Source organism: Tamandua tetradactyla, chromosome 7 (assembly GCF_023851605.1).
Source record: "Tamandua tetradactyla isolate mTamTet1 chromosome 7, mTamTet1.pri, whole genome shotgun sequence".
Taxonomy (NCBI): domain Eukaryota; kingdom Metazoa; phylum Chordata; class Mammalia; order Pilosa; family Myrmecophagidae; genus Tamandua; species Tamandua tetradactyla.
The window spans coordinates 33,913,031-33,931,091 of NC_135333.1; the positions used below are offsets into that span (position 1 = coordinate 33,913,031).

At 40.0% G+C, this 18,061-nt stretch overlaps 1 protein-coding gene and 1 pseudogene across 8 annotated transcripts in view; both read left to right on the forward strand.

Moving 5' to 3' along the window:
- XPNPEP3 (X-prolyl aminopeptidase 3) overlaps window positions 1-18,061 on the forward strand; it is a 170,699-nt gene that overhangs the window by 85,710 nt on the left and 66,928 nt on the right. The gene's annotated exons all lie outside the window — the stretch shown is intronic.
- On the forward strand, window positions 2,510-3,014 carry LOC143691022 (mitochondrial import inner membrane translocase subunit TIM14 pseudogene; annotated as a pseudogene).

An 18,061-nucleotide genomic window follows, 5' to 3' on the forward strand; every position in this document is an offset into this window, starting at 1 on the left:
TATTCCTGGTTTTCTGAGTGTTTTTATCATGAAAATATTTTGGATTTTGTCACGTGTCTTTTCTGCCTCAATTGAGATGATCATGAAGGAGTTTTTCATTTTCTTTATTCTAGTGAGTACCTAGGATAAAGGTATACACTTGATCATGATGTATAATTCTTTTAATGTACTGTTGGTTTGAGTTAAGGATTTTTGCACCTATATTCATAAGAGAAATTGGTCTGTAAGTTTCTTTTTTTTTAGTATCTTTGTTTGGCTTTGGTATTAGAATAATGTTGGCCTCATAGAATGAGTTAGGCAGTGGTTCTTTCTCTTCAACTTTTTGAACGTTTAGGCAGGATTAGTCTTAGTTCTTCTTGGAATATTTGGTTAAAAACACCAGTTAAAGCCATCTGCTTCTGGGTTTTTCATAGCTGGTACAGTGATTCAGTCTCTTTACTTGTTAGAGTTCTGTGAAGATCTTCTATTTCTTCATGAGTCAGTATCTGTAGTTTGTTTCTAGGATTTTGTCCATTTCATCTGTTATCTAATTTGTTGCTGTGCAGTTGTTCTTAGGTCCACTATAATCCTTTTAATTTCTGTAGGGTTGTAGTAATGTCATCCTTTCATTTCTCATTTTTAGTTATTTGTGTCCTCTCCCTTTTTTCTTTGTCTAGCTATTCCAGCTGTCCTTTGATTTCTGTTTGCATGGTATATTTTTTCCCTAGCCTTCTACTTCAACCTATTTGTGTCTTTGAATTTAAGGTGAGCCTCTTGTAAATAACATATAGTTGGGTCATGCTTTTTTATCCATTCTAAACCACTACTGATGATGCAGGGCTTTCTTCTGCCATTTTTCGATTTGTTCTTTGTAACTCCCATATCTTTTCTGTCCTTCAAGTCTACCATTTTGCCTACTTACATATATGGTTGATTTTTCTTAACGAACCATTTTGAGACCCTTCTTATTTCCTTCTTTGTATAATTTTCAGATATTTTCTTTGCAGTTACCATGGGGCTTGAATTTAAACATCTTAAATCTATAATAATAATTTAACTTGATACTAACTTAACTTCAATAATATACCCAAACTATATTCTTCTATCCCTCCGTCCCCTGTCCTTTTTTGTAGTACTTGTAATAAATTATATTTTTATGCATTATATGTCCAAAACCATAGACTGATCATTACTTTTCATGCATTTACATTTTGGAACCTATAAAAAAAAGAAAGAAAAAAGTGTGGAATTACAGGCAAAAAATACAGTAGTACTGGTGTTTATAACCATGTGGTTACCTTTATCAAAGGTCTTTATTTCTGTATGCTTCTTCAAACTACTGTCTCAATCTGAAGTACACTGCTCATGGCTGGTCTTGTGATGAACTTTCTCAACTTTTGTTTATCTGGGTTATGCCCCAATCTCTTCCTCATTTCTGAAAGACAGTCTTGTCGAATATAAAATTTTAGTTGCAATTATTTCCTTTCAGCATCTTAAATATTTCATCCCATCCCTTATTGTCTCCATGGTTTCAGATGTGAAATTGGCATTTAATCTTAATTGGGTTCTTTGGTAAATGACATGTTGCTTCTGTCTTGCGGCTTTCAAAATTTTCTCTTTATCCTTGGCATTTGACAGCTCAACTACTGTGTATCTGGACATAGTCTCTTCAAGTTTATCCTGCTTGGAGTTCATTGTGCTTTTTAAATGTGTACATTCATGTCTATTAAATTTGCAGAGTTTTCTGCCATTATTTATTTGAATATCCCTTCTTTCCCTTCCTTCTGGGATTCCCATAATGTCTGTATTGATATACTTGATGGTGCCCCACAGATGTTTTAGGCTTTGTGTACACTTTTTTTTTTTTTTTCTGTTACTCAGCCTGTATAATTTTAATGGTCTTAAATTTGAGTTCACTGGTTCTTTTTTCTACCAGCTCCAGTCTGCTGTTTAAACTGTTTTTAAAAAATTTCATTTTAATTATTATTAAATAATTCTGTTTACTGAATTCTGAATTCTGAATTCTGTTTGGTTTATAGTCATAATTTATGTCACTTTTTTTGAGATTTTCAGTTTGTTTATTTTGTTTTCCTGTTATCATCTATTAGTTTTTCCACTAGTTTTGATCACTTTAAAAATCATTTTGGTATGTCTAAACCATATTCTTTGTTAAAGGTTTTTGAAGTTTTATCTTATTCCTGTGGATAGGTCATAATTTTCTGTTACTTTGTCTCTTCATCTTTTCTTGCACACAGTGTGTTTTAATAATTTAATGTCTTAACTCTGGAATTTAGTCCCTGTACTATATGTTCCTTAAACGTGTATAGAGTGTTTTTAAATTGCATTTTCAATTTTGGCAATTGACCTGTTACTTCAACCATCAAAATTTTTTCTGGAGGTCTGAGGAAGGTGGCTGTTCTAGTTTGCTAGCTGCTGGAATGTAAAATATCAGACATGAAATGGCTTTTAAAAAGGGGAATTTAATAAGTTGCTAGTTTATAGTTCTAAGGCTGAGAAAATGTCTCAATTAAAACAAGTTTAGGGCGCGCTTTGTGGCGGCCGAGGATTTCGCGGTCCTCTGACAAAGGCGCGAGTTTGTGGCCGCTGCTGCGGGCTGTGATGAGTAAGCTCCCGCTGGAGGTAGGGGAGCCCGGGCCGGAGCCATGGCAAGTACAGTAGTAGCAGTTGGACTGACCATTGCAGCTGCAGGATTTGCAGGCCGTTATGTTTTGCAAGCCATGAAGCATATGGAGCCTCAAGTAAAACAAGTTTTTCAAAGTCTTCCAAAATCTGCCTTCAGTGGCAGCTATTACAGAGGTGGGTTTGAACCCAAAATGACAAAACGGGAAGCAGCATTAATACTAGGTGTAAGCCCAACTGCCAATAAAGGAAAAATAAGAGATGCTCATCGACATATTATGCTCTTAAATCACCCGGACAAGGGAGGATCTCCTTATTTAGCAGCCAAAATCAATGAAGCTAAGGATTTACTAGAAGGTCAAGCTAAAAAATAAAGTAAATGATGAAAATTTTAAGTTGTTAGTTTATGTATATGATTACCAACTTTTTATAATAAAATGTCTCAAAGCTGTTTTTAAGAGAAAAAAAAAGTTTATAGAAATGCCAATCAAGGCATCCAAGAAAAGATACCTTGGTTCAAGAAGGCCGATGAAGTTCAGGGTTTCTCTCTCAAGTGAGAAGGCACATGGTAAACACAGTCAGGGCTTCTCTCTCAGCTGGAAGAGCACATGGCAGACATGGCTAGCTTTCTCTCCTGACTTCCAGTTTCATGAAGCTCCCTGGGAGGCGTTTTCCTTTTTTCATGTCTAAAGGTCGCTGGTTCTTAGTCTCTCTGCTTCGTGGTGCTGCAGCATTCTCTGCTCTCTCCTAATCTCCTTCATTCTCCAAAATGTTTTTTTCTTTTATGGGACTCCAGAAACTTATCAAGACCCACCTGAATGGGTAGAGACATGTCATCATCTAATCCAGCTTAACAACCACTCTTGACCAAATCACATCTCCAGGGACATGATCTGATTACCGTTTCAAACATACAGTATTGAATAGGGATTATTCTGCCTTTATGAAATGGGATTTAGATTAAAACATGGCTTTTCCAAGGTCCATATATCCTTTCAAACCAGCACAGTGGCTCACCATTTTCTGCCTATTGTTTAAAAGATTCTTAGCAGGAGAGACAAATTCAAAAAATAAAGAAAAAAATTCTTTGGGGAGAGGGAATCTAGGAGTGTTGTATGCTACCATTTGATTGAGTCACATTCCAGCTTTTAACCAAACTAATTTTATACCTTTCACAGTAGCATCCCCATCTCCTCCTGAATTAATTCTGTCATCCCTAAAGAGGCTTATCAGCAGGCCTAGACAGTAGTATACACTGTACTCCTCCTGTATCCAGTAGACCTAAATGAGGTTCTCTCCACCCCAAGACCGTTTCACCAACATTTATTAAAAGGCCTTGAATCTCTTTAAGGAGTTTGGCTGAAGAGACCCTAGCCTTCATATCAGGCTACTTCTCCTGTTGGAGGTTGAATCATGTCCCCCGTAAAAGGCAAGTTCAGTCCCCAACCCCTGGTCTTGTGGGTGTGAACCCATTTGTAAATAGGGCCTTTGAAAATGTTATTAATTAAGGTGTGCCCAAACTGAATGAAGGTATGCATTATTCCAATATGACTGAAGTTCTTATGAGCAAAGGAAATTAGACATGGAAAGGAAAACAAACCACTGAAATAAGCCAGAAGTAGAAAGGAGACGATATCACCATATGTGTTGCCATGTGACAGAAAAGCCAAGGACCAAGGATTATCTGCACCCAGCCCCTGATGCCACAGTCTTCTAGGAGAAAGCGACACTTTGCTGATGCCTCAATTTTAGACATTTCCTGGCTTCAAAACCATGAGCCAGTAAATTCCTACTGTTTAAGCTAACCCACTGTATGTATTTGTTTTAGCAGCCAGGAAACTAAGATACCATATTAATATTTGAAGCAAATATTTTAGCATTTAATGATGCCACATTTTTCTAAAATTCCTCATAAAATTTGAGTGTGTAGCCTTGGGATTTTTATATCCCAAGTGTTTGAGGAGAGGCAGTTGTGGGTTGTTCATTTTTCTTACTTGATTTCCTTTTTTTTGTAAAGTCCTAAACATTTTTTTTTACTTTTTTTATTTATATGAGGAAGTTTGAGCAAAAGGTCTGAAAATACCTCTTTTACATTCTCCTGAGGCCTAACATTAATGTCACATATGAAGCTCATGCTTATGGTTACCTTTTATCATGGTGTCAGCCTTAACTAGGTGAAGGGCATTCTGTGAGGGAGCTCATTTCTTTCATCATCTAGCCAAACCAATACTGGGCATCCATAGACCTTCTGCAGCTTCAGTAGGCACTAATAATTTATATGACAAAGAGGATCTCTGAATATGTGTATTGAATCTCTCACTTAATTCATTCTGGTAAAAATTAGATGTTTCCATGTGAACTAATGTGAGCCCAGGCATTTCCCTACATTCAGCAGTGTTCAAAGCCAGAGACACTGCTTCTTTATCAAAAATTCTCAGGAGCCATTTTAACAAGGGTTTATCTGGGTATTTCCTGTAATAATCTACAAAATTACTCATTTATTTGCTCTTCATTGTCACTTGCCCTACTTGAGTTATCTTTGTTGTAGTGTTTCTCTGTAGTTTGGCTGACTCATCAAAAATTATAGTGGCCCAAATTCCTTAGGATGGAGCTCTGTTTACCATGCAGTGAGGACAAAGTTTAACTGAAGGATAAAAACTACCTCACAACTCCAAAGCAATAATTATAAAACAACACTCTTTACTTTTGCATGGGCAGGCCCCAGGAAACGAACCTGGGTCACCACCATGACAGGTGAGAATTCTGCCACTGAACCACCATGGCCTGCCCTAAAGCAACATTCTTAATCAGTATGTTTCATTATTTGACCAGGAGCAGTGCCAAGAAGGAACTTTAGCAACATAGCTCAGAGTAATTCCAGGCCTGCTGGAATTAACCTTCGCAGCATAATGGCACAGAAAAATTTGAAGACTGCTTTTCTGTTATTACCTAAGGTCTTCAAGAAGTAAAACATTCTTGTTTTCCTTAACAATTACTCATATGCTTATTTTCATTAATTTTCATACCACTCTGTCATGTTTAGGTTCTAGTGTCATCTTGGCCAAATGATTATGCCCAGTTGTATGGTCAGGCAAGCACTGGCCTGACTGTTTCTCCAAGGATGTTTCATGGCTGATTGACTAAATCATCAACCGTTTGATTGCATCTGTGGCTGATTACATTGGGGATCGACTAGGGCACACCTACCACTATAAAGATAATCCAATCAGTTGAAGACTTTTTAAGGAAGAAGACTCTCACTGCTTCTTCAGCCAGCAAACCTCTCCTGTATAGTTCATCCAGGCCCATCATTGGAGCCACCAGCCTCACAGCCTGACCCCCACAGATTTTACACTCTTCCAGTCGCACAGTTTTGTGAGACAGCTTTATGAATCTCATGTATAGATCTCTCCTGTTGGTTCTGTTTCTCTAGAGAACCTTGACTAACACAGCTTGTTACCGGGAATGGTTCTTAAGAAACAGAATCTAAAAATTGGGTTTTTACAATTGGTTTTTTCTCTGACTAGACTTAGAGGCACTAATGACTGTTACCAGTAATCAAGATAGTATTTACAGTCCATGAGGTGAGTTGGCAAAAGAGATACACAAAATATCACCATTAGATTCTACTAATTGTATGCTTACACGAGGCAAGGCTCTGGGTGATAATGTTTTTGACACCTTTAAAGAGTTTTGTGAAAAAAGAGGTATAATGATGATGGCTGGTTGTTGTTAGATACAGTGATAAGGGAAAGGATGAGCTGAAGGCTTCAAATTCGAAAATTCAACACTGTATGAATAATATAAAAGTTTCGATGGGTACCCTGAAAGAAAATCTTATTTAATGTGGTCGCAGACTTGAGATCTCTGAAAACCAGACACAAAGCCTCATTGTGTGAGTAGCAGATTTACAGCATAAACTAAAATCTCAACCTTGCAGTGTGTGTACTGTCAAAGTAAGGGCTTTGTTTGGAAAAGAATGGGATCCTGAAATGTGGGATGGTGATCTATGGCTTGATAATGATGGTGATGGGGAGATGGGAATTTGCAGAGCTTTTCTAGATAGACCTGTAATGGAGGAAAGAGCTTCCCAACCTCCAGCTTGCCTTGAGGAAACAGCTTCCTGGCCTCCAGTCTGCCATCCAATCTCCTCCTAAGGAGATGAACCCTTCACTACCTGATAACCCTATAGCCACTTCCTATAGGTGGCTATATCCTTCAGAAAAAGCCCTCACTCCTCTGTCTGGAGCAACTAATCCTGTTTCACCAGATGAAAGTGCAGTGGGATGCCCTGAGATAATTGGCTTGAAAGACACTTCTTTTTCTTTTCATGACCCACCCCCACTACCTCTCTTTTCTTCAAGATCTGTAACTAAAGTCCCAACAGGCTCCAAAAGGTGAGGTACAAAGTGTGACCCATGAGGAGGTATGCTATACTCCAAAAGAATTGCATGAGTTTTCCAATCTATATAGACAGAAATCAGGGGAATATGTGTGGGAATGAATATTAATGGTGTGGGATAATTGTGAAAGGAATATAAAGTTGGATCAAGCTGAGTTTCTTGATATGGGCCCACTAAGCAGAGATTCTGCATTCAGTGTTGTAGCTCACAAGGTTAAAAAGGGCATTAATAGTTTGTTTGGATGGTTGGCTGAAACATGGATTCATAGGTGTGCAACATTACCTGAGATTGAAATGCCAGAACTGCCCTGGTATAAAATAGATGAGGAGATCCAGAGGCTTAGAGAGATGGGAATGTTAGAGTGTATTTATCATGGAAGACCTGCTCACATACCCCAGGAATGTCCAGATGGCACATCTTTCACCAGAACCTTGAGAAATAAATTTGTAAGACTAGCTCTGTCATTCCTGAAGAGCTCTGCACTTGCCCTTCTCTGTAGGTCAGATATTACTGTGGGAACTGCTGTCACTTGAGCTGGAATCCTTGGCAGAAACCATGTGGCAACAGTAATCACCATAGACAAGGTGGGTGTGGCCACCATAATGGACAGCTGACTCAAAGCAGCAGTCAAAATAATCTGACTTGGCAAACACTTTTGACATTGGCTAGTAGATCATGGGGTACCTAGAAGTAAAATAGGTGGGCAGTGTACTGAATTCTTGTGTTAGCTATAAAAGCAGAAGAATTCTAGGTCAAGTGAACAGAAGTCTAGCTTGAATTACAAAAACAGGAAGTCACAGCTCCTTAATCAATTCTCAGACTTGAGGCAATTTACAGACCCAGAGCCCCTCAAAAGAGAGGAGGGTGGGTATCCTTGGGGAATGATCCTTTTACACTGCCCCACATTTACACTGTTAACCATCCTCCCATCCTTCCTCAAGGAGACCTATGGCCTTTTACTAGGGTGACTGCGCACTGTAGAAAAGGAAATGATCAGGTATTTCGGGGATTATTAGACACTGAAAGTGACGGTAATTCCAGGAGACCCAAAATGTCACTCTAGTCCACCAGTCAGAGTAGGGACTTATGAAGATCAGGTGATTGGTGGAGTTTAGCTCAGGTCTGTCTCACAGTGGGTCCAGGACCCATTTGATCATCATTTCCCCAATTCCAGAATGCATTGAATATTTGGATTTGAATCCAAATACTCAGCAACTGGCAGAATCCCTACATTGGTTCTCTGACTTGTGGAGTGATGGCCATGATGGTAGGAAAGGCAAGTGGAAGTCACTAGAACTGCCCCTGTCTAGCAAAATAGTGAATCAGAAGCAATACCGTATTCCTGGAGGAATTGCAGAGATTAGTGCCACGCTTAAGGACATGCAGGATGCAGAGATGGATACCCACCACATCCCCATTCAACTCACCTATTTGGCCCATGCAGAAAACAGATGGTACTTGGAAAATGACAGTGGGTTCTCGTAAACTTAACCAGGTGGTGCCACCAATTGCAGCTGCTGTCCCAGATGTAGTATCATTGCTTGAGCAAATGAACACATTACCTGGAACCTGTTATGCAGCTGTTGATCTGGCAAATAATTTTTTCTCAATGGCTGTCAGTAGGGACCACCAGAAGCAGTTTGCATTCAGCTGGCAGGGCCAGCAGTATACCTTTGCTGTCCTACCTCAGGGATATATCAACTCTCTAGCCCTATGTCACATTCTTGTCCACAGGGACCTTGATCATTTCTCTCTCCCACAAGACATCCTACTGGTCCATTATGTTGATGATATCATGCTGGTTGGACCTTATGAGCAAGAAATAGCAAGTACTCTAGACTTACTGTTAAGGCATTTGCATGTCAGAGAATGGGAGATAAATCCAACAAAAATACATGGGTCTTCCACCTCAGTGAAATTTCTAGGTGTCCAGTGGTGTGGGGCATGTTGAGATATCCATTCTAAGGTTAAGGATAAGCTGTTGCATCTGGCCCCCTCCCATGACCAAGACACAATGCCTAGTTGGCCTCTTTGGATTTTGGAGACAACATATTCCTTTGGGTTTGCTACCCTGGCCTGTTTACTGAGTGACCAGAAAAGCTGCTAGTTTTAAATGGGGACCAGAACAAGAGGAGGGTCAATGACAGGTCCATGCTGCTGTGCAAGCTGCTCTGCCACTGGTGCCATATGATCTAGCCGATCCAATGGTGCTGGAAATGTCAGTAGCAAATAGGAATTCTTTCTAGAGCCTTTGGCAAGCCCCTACAGGAGAATCACAACACAGGCCCTTAGGATTTTGAAGCAAAGCCTTACCATCTTCTGCAGATAACAACTCTCCTCCTTTTGAGAAACAGCTTTTAATCTGCTACTGGGCCTTAGAAGAGACTGAACACTTAACCATGGGCCACCAAGTTACCACGAAAACTGAGTTACCTCTCATCAACTGGGTGTTGTCTGACCCAGCAAGCCATAAAGTTGGGTGTGCACAGCAGCATTCCATCGTAAAAGGGAAATGGTATGTTAGAGATAGGGCTTGAGTAGGTCCTGAAGTCACAAATAAGTTCATGAGGAAGTGGTCCAAATGCCCATGGCCCCCACTCCTGCCACATTACCTTCTCTTTCCCAGACCAGAGCTATGGCCTCTTGGGGAGTTCCTTACAGTCAGTTGACTGAGAAAGAGAAAATTAGGCCTGGTTTATGATGGTTCTGCACAAAATGCAGGGAACATCCAGAAGTGGACAGCTGAAGCACGACAACCACATTCTGGGATGTCCTTAAAGAACATCCCCTGTGGGTAGAACTTTAAGCAATTCACCTGGTTGTTCATTTTGCATGGAAGGAGAACTGGCCAGAGGTATGTTTGTATACTGACTCATGGACTGTTACTAATGGTTTGGCTGAATGGCCAGGGACTTGGAAGGAGCATGATTGGAAAATTGGTGACAAAGAGGTCTGGGGAGAGGTATGTGGATAGTCCTTTCTGAGTAGGCAAAGAACTTGAAAATATTTGCATCCCGTGTGAATGCTCAGCAGAAGATGACTTCAGCAGAGAAAGTTTTAATAATCAAGTGGATAAGATGACCCATCCTGTGGATACAAATCATCCTCTTTCCTCAGCCACTCCTGCAATTGACCAGTAGGCTCATGAACAATGTGGACATGGTGGTAAGGGATGAAGGTTATGCATGGGCATGGCAACATGGACTTCCACTCAGCAAGGCCGACCTGGCTAGCCACTGCTGAGTGCCCAATCTGCCAGCATCAGAGACTCACACTCAGTCCCTAGTATGACACCATTCCCTGAGATCAACCTACTGCTACCTGGTGACAGGTTGATTACATTGGACCACTTCCATCATGGAAGGGGCAGCGATTTGTTCTAACTGGAACAGCACATATTCTGCATATGGGTTTGTATTCCCTGCACAATCTACCATCCATGGACTTACAGAATACCTTATCCACCATCCTGTTATTATACACAGCATTGCTTCTGATCAAGGAACCCACTTCACAGCAAATGAAGTGCGAGAATGGGCACATGCTTATGGAATTCTGTAGTCTTACCATGTTCCCCGTCATCCAGAGACAGCTAGATTGATAGAACGGTGGAATGGCCTTTGGATGACCCAATTACAGTGCCAATTAGGTGGCAGTACCTTGCAGGGCTGGGACAATGTTCTCTAGGAGCTGTGTATGCTCTGAATCAATGTCCATTCTATGATGCTGTTTCACCCATAGCCAGGATTCACGGGTCTGGGAATCAAAGGGTGTAATTGGGAATGGCACCAATCACTATCACCCCTAGTGATCCACTAGGAAAATTTTTGCTTCCTGTCCTTGAAACCTTAAGCTCTGCTGGTTTACAGGTCCTAGTTCCAAAAGGAGGGGTTCTCCTTCCAGGAGACAAAACAGTGTTTCCATTGAACTAGAAATTAAATCTGCCACCTAGCCACTTTGGGCTCATGCCGCAGAATCAATAGGCACAAAAGGGAATTACAATTCTGTCTGGTGTGATTGATCCTGACTATCAAGGGGAAATAGGAGTGCCAACTACACAATGGAGGTAAAGAAGAGTTTTCCTGGAATACAAGAGATCCTATAGGGCATCTCTTACTGTTACTATGTTCTGTGAATAAAGTCATTGGAAAAGTGCAGCAACCCAATCCTGGAAGGACTACCATTGACCCAGAAACTTCAGGAATGAAGGTCTAGGTGACCCCACCTGGCAAAGAACCATGACAAGTTGAAGGGCTTGCTGAGGGTAAAGGAAACATGGAATGGGTAGAAGATGGTAGTGATAAATATGAACTACGACCACATAACCAGTTAGAGAACTGAGAACTGTGACTGTATGAATATTTCTTCCGTTTTGTTATGAGTATGTTACAGTTGTACATAAGTAAATATCTTGTTTTCCTCTTATGTGACATTATATTGTTCATGTTATAGTATTTAAATCATAGAATAGGAATTTTAAAGATTGTATGTTACATAAGCACTTGCACTCTATTCTGAAGTAATACAGTGCGTTTCCAGTTGTACACAGGACAGTTAAGTATTATTAGGCGAAACGTATGTCTGTTACTGTGTTCTATTTGGAAATTAAGTGTGTTTCAAGGTGATCTGTATAGCTACCAAGCTGACAAGGGATGGACTGATGGCTAGGTTCTGGTGTCAACTTGGCCAAGTGATTATGCCCAGTTGTCTGGTCAGGAAGCACTGGCCTGACTATTGCTGGAAAGATCTTTCGTGGCTGGCGGATTAAATCATTTAGTCACGGGCTGATTACATCTGAGATCAACTAAGACATGCCTACCACAAGTAGATAATCCAGTCAGTTGAAGGCTTTTAAGAAAGAAGAGAGACTCTTTTACTGCTTCTTTGTCCTGCAAGCCTCTCCTGTGGAGTTCATCTAGACCCTTCATTGGTGCTGCCAGCCTCACAGCCTGCCCTACGGATTTTGGGTTTTTCCAGTCCCACAGTTGTGTGAGACACCTTTATAAATCTCATATTCACAGATATCTCGTGTTCTGTTTCTCTAAAGAACTGTAACACACTGACTTGTGTATCTTTTCTGGTTTATCAATGTCTTTATTCAAGTACAATGTCTGGAGTTCACCACTGTGCTCTAACATAGCCAGACTGACAGAGAGTACAGTGATAGAGCCCTTGGTTTACTTTGAAGTACTGTCATAGAGAGGCAGGGTTACCTTAGCTTTTCTTCACTAGATCTCTGATAATATGGGTTCTTATTGATGTTGTGGTCTGCTAAAACAGCCTTATCTTCTTCACCTAAGTTGCTGAAACGCCAGGCTTCCCTCCTTTCATCCTTATATAATTCCTATTTTGAATTTAAATGCAAAGCTTTGGTCTGTTTTTTTTTTTCTGTTGCTATATCATCTTGTTGATTTTAATCATCATTTCAGTTAGTACAGATCTTTCTTAATCCTGATCTGTCAGTCAGCATATTACCTATCCATTTGAGGTTTGTACTAATTGCAAACATGATAAGCATACCTTTCTTCCTTCAAATTAATGATTTTTAAGACAAGAAAGAAAATAATCCAAGAACATATCTGTAGAACTATATTAAGGGCGCCCTCTAGATTTACATCAGCCAATAATCAGATGTCCTTTGAATCAGGTGTAGAATCAGTTATAAATTCACCTAGTGGTATCCTGATCCATACTCTTTTCACTTGTCCATACTGATATCATGAGAGATTATTATAAGTGCTGCACTAAATTTCCAAAGTGTTAGGCCTGTGGCATCCTTTTACCTACCAGTCAAATAATGACATGACACAAAGAAATGGAGATTGGCCTTGTTTTTTTTTGTGAACAACTTCTAGCTGCCAATGATTGCATTGTTTAAGGTTCCCAAATCTGATCCTGAAATGAGTGTGTGTACAAAAACAGCTTCTGTTTCAGTTTGCTAAAGCTACCAGAATACAATATATGGAAATGGATTGGTTTTTACAATGGGAGTTATTAAGTTACAATGTACAGTTTTTAGACCTTGAAAATGTCCAAACTAAAGCATCAGTAGGAGGATATCGTCTCTGAAGAAAGGCCACTGACATCTGGGACGCCTCTGTTACGTGAGAAGGCACATGGGTGGCATCTACTGGTCCTTCTTTCCAGGTCCCATTGTTTTCATCCTCTGGCTTCAGTGGCACCCTCAGCTCCTCTGGGGGCTTTTTCTCTCTGAACTCTTAGCATCTCTAGTGTTTCTCTCTTAGCATCTCTGGGGTTCTTCTCTAAGCTCTCTCTGTGTTTTTCTGCTTCTTATCCTCTCAGAAAGGACTCCAGTAAAGGATTAAAACCCACCTTGAACTGGGTAGGTCACATCTCAATTGAAATAACCTAATCAAAAGACCCACCCACAATAGGTCTCCACTTACAGGAATGGATTAAAAGAGCATGGCCTTTTCTGGGGTACATAACACCTTCAAATAAACATCTTCCTTAAAAATAATAGTGCTACCATCAATGCAGACTTCCAGGCCAAGATGGCGGCATAGTAATGTGCACATTTTAGTTCATCCTCCAGAACAACTACTAAATAACCAGAAACAGTACAGAACAGCTCCTGGGGCCACGTCTGTGACCGGACACACAGTGTACCCCAGTCTGGACCAGCTAGACCAGCTGCGGGCCCCCCCAGAACCGTGAGTTCCCCAAGCCATGGCAGCTGGCGCCCCTCTCCCCGCCACAGACTGCCTCCCAGAGGGGAAAGGAAAGAGACTTTACTGGCAGCAGGGCTAAGCCCAACCAAATGCCAATTGTGGAATTAATTAATAAATTCTGACAATTAAAAATAGGCCCCAGATGAGGTGAACCTGGTCAAGGCAGAGGTCGCTCATTTTTGCCTCAGCACCAAGGGGGCAGGGCTGACGGAAAAAGAAAAAAAAAAAGGAAATAGAGGTTTTTGTGACTGTGTTTCTACAAAGGCTTGACTGCCTTTGGATACAGCAGCAGGGCTTCTCAGGCTCCACCTGCCCAAGGCATAGGCAGAAACAAGCTCGTTTGAGGGCTTCTCTGAAGCCTGTACCTTCCCCAGGGGAGGGGTGAAGCCCAACTCAGGGGGATTCCCTCCCTGAAGGAATTCAGACACCAGGACTTGGTAATTTGAAGCCATTAAAACCAGCCTGCAACCTCTCTTCTGTCTCCACCACGCCCCCAGCAGGGAAAGTCTGCCAAAGTTAAAGGTACCACATCATCTTATGCTGGTGGGACCTGCAGGCAGGCAAGCACCACACACAGGGCAGGATAAGAAAAACAGAGTCCAGAGACTTCACAGGAAAGTCTTTCAACCTGCTGGGTCTCACCCTCAGAGAAAACCAACCCAGGTGACTCTTTCCTCCTGATAGGAAGCCAGTTTGGTCTGGGAAAATCTGGCTGGGATCTATAATACCTAAATAGACCCTCCTAAGTGTGGGTGGGAAAAGGCACCATACAAGCAGGGCAAGAAACAAGAAAACAAGAACTGAAAAATTCTCCTCTGTTAAACAAAACTTAAGCTAGAGGTCCAGATAAAGCTGAACTGAATGTCAAAGAACAGATAGACAACAAATTCATCCAGCAAGAAAACCCTAGGTAAAAGAAGTGAAAGCAATCTCCAGAATAGACTAATGAAGGTAATTAAATGCCTAGACACCAGCAAAAAATAACAAATCACACAGGGAAAATTGAAGATATGGCCCAGTCAAAGGAACAAACCAACAATTCAAATGACATACAGGAGCTGAAACAATTAATTCACAATATACAAACAGACATGGAAAACCTCATCAAAAACCAAATCAATGAATTGAGGGAGGATATAAAGAAGGCAAGGAACGAACAAAAAGAAGAAACTGAAAGTCTGAAAAAACAAATCACAGAACTTATGGGAATGAAAGGCACAGTAAAAGAGATGAAGAAAACAATGGAAACCTACAATGGTAGATTTCGAGAGACAGAACATAGGATTAGTGAACTGGAGGACGGAACATCTGAAATCCAGCAAGAATAATAGTACTAATACTACCTAATTTTGGCACAATAAAATTAGTACACTGAATGAAGCTGAATGTGAGAATGATAGAGGAAGGAGTGCTGGGGGCACAAATGAAACCAGAAGGAAAGATAGACAATAAAGACTGAGATGGTATAATCTAGGAATGCCTAGAGTGTACAATGATAGTGACTAACTATACAAATTAAAAATTTTTTTGCCTGAGGAAGAACAAAGGAATGCCAGTACTACAGGGTGTTGAAAATAGATGGTAATTAATATTTAAAAATTTTAACTTATATGTGAGATGAAAGCAAAAATGTTTATTTGGTACAAAATTTATAGTTTGACTAGGGCAGTTCCTAATATAACTTATGTGGACAGCTTAATTGAACACCATAAGTATGTGGAACCTTGAATAGGGCATAAGATTTTGTAGGTTTGTCCAGAGTGATGCCCCAATAAATCCTAGAGTGATTTGAACAGTGGGTAAAAAAAAGTATTTGCAAAGTCCCCTTGGGGGAATGGTGAGGAAGGGGGAAAATTCAACTTTCCGAAGTGAAAAATTCTTGATATTCTCACAAGCACCGGGGACAACCAAAGCAATAGGCTGAGCCCCCAATCTTGGGGTTTGTTCACATGAAACTTAACCCCACAAAGGATAGGTTAAGCCTACTTAAAATTAGGCCTAGGAGTCACCCCCAAGAGAACCTCTTTTGTTGCTCAGATGTGGCATCTCTCTCCCAGCCGAGACAACAAACAAACTCACTGTTCTCCCCGTCTCTACGTGGGACATGACTCCCAGGGGTGTGGACCTTCCTGGCAATGTGGGATAGAAATCCTAGAATGAGCTGGGACTCAGCATCAAGGGATTGAGAAAACTTTCTCTACCAAAAGGGAGAAGAGAGAAATGAGACAAAGTGTCATTGCCTGAGAGATTCCAAACAGAGTCGAAAGGTTATCCTGGAGGTTATTCTTACATATTAAATATATATCACCTTGTTAGTTAAGATGTAATGGAGAGGCTGAAGGGACCTGCCTGAAAATGTAGAGCTGTGTTCCAGAGGTCATGTTTCTTGATGATGATTGTATAATGATACAGCTTTCACAATGTGACTGTGTGATTGTGAAAACCTTGTGTCTGATGCCCCTTGTATCTACCTTATCGACAGACGAGTAAAACATATGGAATAAAAATAAGTAATAGATGGAACAAATGTTAAAATAAATTTAGTAGATTGAAATGCTAGTTTAGTGACCAATGAAAGAGGTATGGTATGTATGAATTTTTTTCTGTTGTCTTTTTATTTCATTTTCTGAATTGATGCAAATTTTCTAAGAAATGATCATGATGATGAATATGCAGCTATGTAATGATATTGTAAATTACTGCTTATGTAGAACAGAATGATCATATGTTAAAAATGTTTGTGTTATATTTTAAAAAAGCTAAAAAATTAATGAAAACTAATTAAAAATGTTTTTGCATGAGGAAGAACAAAGGAATGTCAATATTGCACAGTGTTGAAAATAGATGGTAACTCATATTTTAAAATTTTAACTTTGGAGTGAAACTAAAGCAAAAAATGTTCATTTGGTACAAAATTTTTATTTTGACTAGTGCATTTTCTAATATAACTTATGTAGATAGCTTGATTGAACACCATAAGTACATGGAACCTTGGGTAGGACATGAGATTTTGTTGGTTTGTCCAGAGTGATGCCCCAATGAATCCCAGAGTGATTTGATCAGTGAGTGGAAAAGTATTTGCAAAGTCCCCTTTGGGGAATGGTGAGAACGGGGGAAAATTCAACCTCCCCAAGTTGAATTCTTGATATTCTCACAAGCAGTGTGGACAACCAAAACTATAGACTGAGCCCCCAGTCTTGGGGGTTGTTCATATGAAACTTAACCCCACAAAGGATAGGTCAAGCCTACTTAAAATTAGGCCTAAGAGTCACCCCCAAGAGAAGCTCTTTTGTTGCTCAGATGTGGCCTCTCTCTCCAGCCAACACAACAAGCAAACTCACCACCCTCCCCCATCTATGTGGGACATGACTCCCAGGAGTGTGGACTTTCCTGGCAACGTGGGACAGAAATCCCAGAATGAGCTGAGACTCAGCATCAAGGGATTGAGAAAAACTCTAGAATGAGCTGAGACCCAGCATCAAGGGATTGAGAAAACCTTCTTGACCAAAAGGGGGAAGAGTGAAATGAGACAAAGGGTCAATGGCTGAGAGATTCCAGAGTCGGAGGTTATCCTGGAGGTTATTCTTACGCATTAAGTAGATATCACCTTGTTATCCAAGATGTAATGGAGAGGCTGGAGGGAACTGCCTGAAAATGTAGAGCTGTGTTCCAATAGCCATGTTTCTTGATGATGATTGTATAATGATATAGCTTTCATAATGTGACTGTGTGATTGTGAAAACATTGTGTCCAATGCTCCTTTTATCTACCTTGTCAACAGACGAGCAGAACATATAGATAAAGAATAAATAATAGGGGGAACAAATGTTAAAATAAATTTAGTTTGAAATGCTAGTGATCAATGAAAGAGCGTGTTAAGAGGTATGATATGTATAATTTTTTTTCTTTCTGTTTTCATTTTATTTCTTTTTCTGTTGTCTTTATTTCTTTTTCTGAATTGATGCAAATGTTCTAAGAAATGATCATGATGACTTATATGCAACTTATGTGATGATATTGTGAATTACTGATTATATATGTAGAACAGAATAAGCATATATTAAGAATGTTTGTGTTTAATTTGTGTAATTTTTTTTAATTAATAAAAAAATTTTAATGTTTATTTGGTACAAAATTTGTATTTTGACTAGTGCATTTCCTAATATAAGTTATATGGACAGTTTAACTGAATACCTACCATAAGTATATAGAACCTTGAATAGAGCATGAGATTTTGTAGGTTTGTCCAGAATGATGCCCTAATAAATCCCAGAGTGATTTGAGCAGTGAATTGAAAAATATTTGCAGTCCCCTTGGGAGAACGGCGAGAAATGGGGAAAATTCAAC